The sequence below is a fragment of the Fukomys damarensis genome, unplaced genomic scaffold, assembly GCF_012274545.1.
Source record: "Fukomys damarensis isolate Sample0158 unplaced genomic scaffold, DMR_v1.0_HiC HiC_scaffold_15, whole genome shotgun sequence".
Classification (NCBI taxonomy): Eukaryota; Metazoa; Chordata; class Mammalia; order Rodentia; family Bathyergidae; genus Fukomys; species Fukomys damarensis.
In genome coordinates this window covers 26,370,386-26,377,816 of record NW_022900927.1, presented here as the reverse complement: position 1 = coordinate 26,377,816, position 7,431 = coordinate 26,370,386, and the positions used below count along the sequence as shown (strand labels likewise).

General features: G+C 32.0%; 1 non-coding gene across 1 annotated transcript; it reads left to right on the top strand.

Moving 5' to 3' along the window:
* The first annotated feature begins 1,134 nt into the window (after positions 1-1,134).
* Positions 1,135-1,197, top strand: LOC117286194. The gene has a single exon (XR_004517340.1). It is a non-coding gene; the product is annotated as a small nucleolar RNA Z39 (small nucleolar RNA).
* Positions 1,198-7,431: the final 6,234 nt, after the last annotated feature.

Genomic DNA, 7,431 nt, shown 5'->3' with positions numbered 1-7,431 from the left:
ATATATATATATAATTATTTAGACACATAAATATAAAAATAAAGTGTGTAAAAGAAAAAAATAATAATAGAAGCAACAATGTAAAATGGCAAAAAATTAAGAAAATTATTTTACTTGAAACATTTTATGAAGTTGATAAAACTCTACCTAAATCAATTAATATAAAAGGAGTTAATACAAATTTTTTACATCACAGATGAAACAGAGTTATTAAGGAGAGATACTAGCAACTTTTTGCCAATATTTTTAACATCGTACATGAATTGGAAAATTTCTTTAAAAATAAAAAATCTAGAAATTTTAAAATTTATAAATTAATTGTAACTCAATAAAAACAGCCCAGATCATGTCACAGATGAATTTATAATAAAGACATTGTCAATGCCACCTGATTTTTCAGGAAAGGGCATCTCTGAAGACATATTTTCAAGGAGAGTATTAATATTCTCCAAAACCAGAAAATATCAATGAAATTAAATATATTTCATTAGGATTTTGCTGAAGTTAGTAGATGCAAAAAATTTAACAAATCACTGGCAAACTAAAATAAAAACATTAAAAAAATAGTGCACATAGGGCCGGGGATTTAGCTCAGTGTTTCTGAAACCTGCCTTGCAAGTACAAGGACCTGAGTTTGATCCCTGGGATGTAACCCTATTTAAGATTTGAAAATCAGTTTTTGTTTGTAATATTAACAGAACAAATAAGAAAATAATGAACATGTCAAGAAAGAAAATTAATTGTATGAAAGTGAATATTATCAGTATTAAATTTTTTTTACAGGAACAAAATAAAAATTCCAGAAACAGAATCACAAACATATGATGAGGTGAAGTTTTTTACAAAGGAAAAAATAATAAAAGCAGACTTTTTAATGGATAACATTGTGCCATCTGGATAGCTAGCTACATGGATTGCTTTTAAAATTATAACAATTAGACCAAAAAAATTAAATTCTAAAACAAATAACTGCTAATCTTTATACTCAGTCTATCATTTAAATTGAAGTAGAGATCAAAAGACAAAGGTCATTTCAGAAGAGCAACAAAAATATTGCAAAAATATACTTTTAAATTTAAGATAATCATTTTCATCATTGTTACCATCCTATAATACATCACCTTGATATCCTTTGCATAACTGAAGAATCAAATGATTACTAATATATTGAGGGTAATCTTAAAGTTTACTGATGTGTCATTGATTTTCACTGTTGATATTTTTCAAGTCCAGAGTCTCATCTGGAAACCCACTGTTGGTATTTGAAACTTTGGTTGAACATTTCAATGTCTAGGATGCCTTGGGGACAGTTTCTATTGAGTCCTCTTTCATTCTTGAGTCATTCTTTCCTATTTCTTTGTATGTTGTGTGTGTTTGTTGTTACTGAAAAAGGTACATTTTAAGTAAAATATCAACTCTGCAAATTTTATTCTCTCAAGGGTTTGTTATTTTTATTGTTGCTGTTAGTGCTGCTTCAATGACTTGTATGAAACAATCTACAAAGTCCATTTCTTTTGTCATGTGTGACTAATAAAGTCTTGCCTCAGTTAGCACTGGTGTCAATAAGCAGACAAAGAATTTAAATGCCCTGAATCCATATGTCTGTCAGCATTTGCAAAGGAATTCTCTACAGAGATTTCAGGATCTTTTTACAGTATTCTACTAGGACAAAACTCTTGGTTTTCATTTTCTGCTTTCATGAAATAATGTCATGCGGGAGAGGTTTGTTGAGTTTGTTCAAGGTCTTTCCTGGAAGGAACATAGTTCCACTTATGCACGCTGCCTTCTAAATTCATCCCCAGAACTATATCCAGGTTTTCTGAGGCCTCCTTGAACTTCTCATTCTATAACTCTTCCTTCTCATTGTGGTCACATTATTGCTTGTCTCAACTGTTAATATTGAGTTTTTAAAAACTTTTTAAAGTTAACTTTTCTTTTTTTTTTTTTTTTTTTTAGTATATGTTTGCTGTACAGGAAGTTTACATTCATCTTAGGGAATAGATACATATACCCTTGGAGCTACATCGCTGAACTGATACTGTTTATATTTTTCCATCAACACTTTATAGAAAGGCTGTTAGAAATGAGAAAGATCTGAGTGAGATCAAATGAAAGTAAGTCCCTTTTGTACAGAGGGTTCAAAGTAAACTTCAAGGCATAAATATTAATAAATATCAAGAGATGAGGATTTTAGGAGCAGTTTAAAATATGTCTTAATTTCTTTAGTGGCTACTAATCTGTGGCTTTTCATTGCTACAGTAAATTGTGAGACATTTGGTTAAGATTATTTGAGAAAATGTGGTGGGAATTAGAAAATTTAAATCTTTCCCAAAGTTCACTAGTTTTAAAAACCTTCGGTTACTTTTTTGAATAATTACCTCAGAGAACAATTTCTTTGTCTCCTAGACTTCTAGAAAATGTGTTTTTAAAATGTTTGTTTTCAAAATGCTTTCATGGCTGAAATAATTTTCAGAACAGCTTACTATGTGATTTTGGAAGTGGGTATACCCTGGTTCTTTTGTTATAGAAAAAAGTATGCAGACACTGATATAAAAATAATTTTTAAATCTGACCTTAAGAACAATATTAAACAAAGTTGGAATTGCTGATATGCAAATAAAGTTTGGGGAAAAATTGATTGACTGGAACTTTTGTTAGTTTTCATCATTGATGAAATTTTCATCTGACTCTATAAATAGATGGCTAGCATAAATACCTGGTCTGTTCCACTTGCAATACTGAAGTCACTATTTTTCTTGATGCTAGAAATGCTATATTCAATGTTGCTAAAAATGTTGCATGTTATTCAAGCCCTTAACTTTCAACCATATCTGGGAGTTGTCCTTGGTAAATTAAAGTCACAAACCAAACATGGGTTTGTCTGCATGCAGTGGCTGGTAGATGCAAAGGTATAAAGCCTATCCATGCAGTTCCAACATGGGACATAGCAAAGGAGCCATTTTGGGTTTAGAGAACCAAATAGGTTTTACTGAAAGCTTTGCTGTTGCTGCTGTATATCCATGTACTTCCTCTACCTTTCTTTTCCTCTCAGACAGCTATCAAGAGCTTCTCACTAACAAACTTAATGAATAATAAGCTTCACTTCCGACTCTGCTTCCTAGTTAACTCAAATGATATCAAGCCCCTTGCTATTTATACTCTAAGAAGCAGAAATAAAGGCCAGATGGACCTAAGTGTAAAAGAATTCTATTATGTTAAATGCTTGTGAGAACAAGAGGAGAGAGACCTTGAAAAAAGAAAGGAAGACATTAGTTCTCAAAAGAAATCTGAAAGCAGGTGATGGATAAAAACTATGTTTTTTTTTTTTTTTTTTTTGGTACGGGGATTGAACTCGGGTCCTTGTGCTTGCAAGGCAGGCCACTGAACCGCTGAGCTAAATCCCCGGCCCTTGTATTTCTTAATGTGTTTAATTTTCACAACAGATAGATGAGGCACGTGTTCAAATACACTATTCATTGAGAAGGAATGGTTTCAGCGAAATGGACTAAGTCTGTTTATTACAGAGTAAGCCTGATTCAATGCAATCAAGTCCTGGGACTTCATTTCTTGAGAACTATCTTTTAATAACGGGCCAATTTATTAACTTGGAATTCTTCAGGAAAGTAAGAATAAGTGATTTTAGCAGAACGCCGAGATCCTTGAAAAAATTATGTATTATAAATCTTTCTCTCAGCTTTCTTCTAAAGAAATATGTAACCACTGAAAGCGGTACTATGCACTGGGACAGAAAGAAACTTAAAAGTTTTCAAGATTATTAAACACTGTCTTTTAATTGATTAGACCATCGATTAAATACCATTAATACTTAGTACAAATTGACATTTTATTTTGAATGCATAGTTTAAGTACAAAAGCTCACTCAGTATCTGGTTTATTTTCACTATAGACTCTTGAAGTATCATATAAGAAATATTAATTAGGAAAAAAAAGAAGTATTAATTAGGAACAATTACATGGAAGCCAGAGAAAGTTCTCTACTTCACTAGAATACCAATAAAAAAGAACTCACTGTATCCCTGAAAGAGCTATAGTGATTAGTGCTATTATTATGAATTTTAAAGATGCTATATTAGAAAGAAAAAACAGAAGAGTGATTAGGAGGAAAACATAGTCCTGAAGGTAAGTTTAAATGTTCAATGGACTGGGCAATTATTCAAAAAGCAATGATTTATCCTAAAAGGACTTCTGTTTAAGTCAGAAGCCACTATTACATTTATGGGATTCTATGCCAGCCCTATACCAGAATATAGCGAATTCCTATAATTTTATGTTGTCTTTGTATCCGTTTAAAATATATATTGGACTTTCTCATATAAGAAGAATGTCTTAGCCACTAATTAACTCTGTGCAGTCTCTGAAAAAGCAGAGAAGACACATCTCTTTTTATTCATATGGGAAGATGAGTAAATTATCGATTACTCCTAGCTGAGAGACCATGGAAGACGAGAAATGTTTTATGTTATTAAGAATAAGAATGTGTGGGCTGGGGATTTAGCTCAGCAGTTCGGTGGCCTGCCTTTCAAGCACAAGGACCTGAGTTCAATCCCCGGTACGAAAAAAAAAAAAGAATAAGAATGTGTTATTAATAACATATTCACATTTATTTACATATTCTTCAAAGACAGGATTAATTGGATTGAGAAATTATTTTGGTACTATCTACATGCCACTGGCTATCATTTACCATCCTCAAAGGATCCATACAAATTTACAGTAATAATTAATGACCTGTCAGATTGTTGGAAGAAAAGTATTGATAGTCAATAATGAAGCAATCAGATCCTCAGAAGGCCAAATAGTTTGCACATCCTTGAAAAATGTTGTTTATCTAAGGTAACATAGGAACTAATTCCATGTATTAAAAATTAATGGGGGAAGTATCAAAGTAAGTACATTTATCTTAGTGGTATTTTTGTGGATTTTTTGTTTTTGTTTTTGTTTGTTTGCTTGTTTGTTTTAGTACCAGGATTGAACTCCAGTCATTGAACTTGCAAAGCAGGCGGCGGCACCACTAAGCTAAATCCCTGGCTCAGTGGTATTTTTGAAGTGTTGGAAAGTTCTAGAATAAAGGTGAATACCCAATGTAATCAACAAAATCTTTGGCAACATATCTCCAAATATAGCATTTGGTTTGGTATTAAACAGGGGTACAATTGTGTGATATTAATGACTTATGGCCACATATTTTGATATTATTTGACACAACCTTGCTACAGTAAGTTTGCTTAAGGTGGCATCCAACGATTTCTGCCTTCTGTTGATTACATCTCGGGGAATCCTCTGCCCTTGACTGCGGGCTGGATTTGATGACTTCACTTTAACCAATATAATACGAGCAAGGTGATAAAGTGTCTCTCTTGTGATTACTTGTGAAAGATGGGGACTTCCATCTTTGTTGCAGGTTTCTTTCTTTCTGGCGTTGATGCATAACATCTGCCAGGTGAAGAAAGTTCACGTGGCTAGGATCTGAGAGGGGCTATTGGCCACTGAGAAACTAAATTCAGTGCAGCAACCCTTGAGAGTAGCATCAGCCAACAATCATGTAATATATGAAAGCAGAGAGACCCACAGAGACTGAGACACAGTAAGTATGTGTTTCATTTGCAGTTTTACTGAGTAAAATATATGTACTGTTTATTAGCTTAACCATGTAGAAGTATAAATTTGAATGACATTAAATACACTTGCAATGTTATACACTGCCACTATTAATACCCAAAACCATTTCATTGCCTTCCAAAAATGTCTGTTCCCACAGATTCTCTTAACAAACCTCTTTCCTCAAAAATCTCCTAACAAACTTTTTTCTACTATCTCTATAAATTTGGCTTTCCTAGATAATGAAATATTTGTCAGCTTTGTCGAACTTAGTTTACTAGGCACAATAATCCATAAAGTATACCCATATTGTGGCATATATCAAAATTCCATTTCTTGTCATGGCTGGTTAATATTCCATTGTATGAATATACATTCTGCATATCCTTTCATTTGTTGGTGGACATTTAATTGGTTCCATCTTTTTGTCATTATAAATAATGCTGTTATGAATATTTGTGTGCAGATACTATATATACTCAAGTCCTGGCTCTTGTTTTCTTGATTATATACCCATGAGTGGACTTGCTCAACCATAAACTTGTGTTTATCCTTTTGTTAAATGTTCAAACTGTTTTCCACAGTATGTGCCCAATATTTCTGAAAACTGTGTGAGAGTACTAATTTTTCAATATCATTTCCAGTATTTACTTTCTAGTTTTATTTATTTTTATGGCCACCTTAACTGATGGGGAGTGGTATCTCATTGTGTTTTTGATTTGCATTTCCCAAATAACTAATGACACAGCATCTTTTCAAATGCATATTGGCTATTTATATAGCATATTCAGGGAAATATCTCTTAAAATCCCTGGCCCAGTTTTTTGAGTTATTTGTGTTCTCTTCTTTTGTTTTAGGGGCATTTTATGTATCATTAATATTAATACCATGTCAGATTTATGAATTGCAAATATTTGCTTTCTAAATAGTATCATTTTATGCAAAAGATTTTGTTAATTTTAATAAAGTCAAATTTATCCATTTTGTTTTTGTTGTCTGTATTCTTGCTGTCCAATCCATGAAGTAGTTGCTAAGCCCCAAATCAAAAAGATTTCCTCTAATATTTTCCTCTGCATGTATTATACATATAATATATATTATAAATATTATTCTTAGTTTTATTTTTACATTTGGGTGTTGGATAATTTGAGTTCATATTTATACATTGTATGGCCAAAATTATTTTTCTGCTGGTATATTTCCAATTTCCCAAGAACACTTGTTGAAAAGGTTATTCCCTAACGAATGGTTTAACCTCTCTTATTACAAATCAATTAGAGGGCTGGGGATTTAGCTCAGTGGTTTGGTGGCCTGCCTTGCAAGCACAAGGACCCAAATTCAATCCCTGATAACAACAACAACAAAAGTGAACTAGAAATCATATGAGGATTTATTTCTTGGCCTTGTATTCTATTGTATTGATCAATGTACCTAGTCTTATGTTAGTACAGTATGCTTTTAATAATTGTAGTTTTATGGTAAAATTGGAAATGGAAAAGTTTGAATTCTCCAATATTACTTTTGCTTTTCAAAATTGATTGAAGGGTGAGTAATCAGTAACCTTTGTACACAAGAATTAACTCAATCATTTTTGCAAAAAAACAAGTTTATGGGTATTTTATAGAATCTATAGATTGCCTTGGGTGGAATTCATATCTTAATGATATTAACATATGCTACCATAAATCAATTATCTTTTATCAGTACTTTTTAATTTTTAATCTATAAATCTTTTACTTCCTTGGCTAGATGTATGCTTAAAAACTTTATTCTTTTAAGTGTAAATGATAAACACAATGTATTTCTTAATTT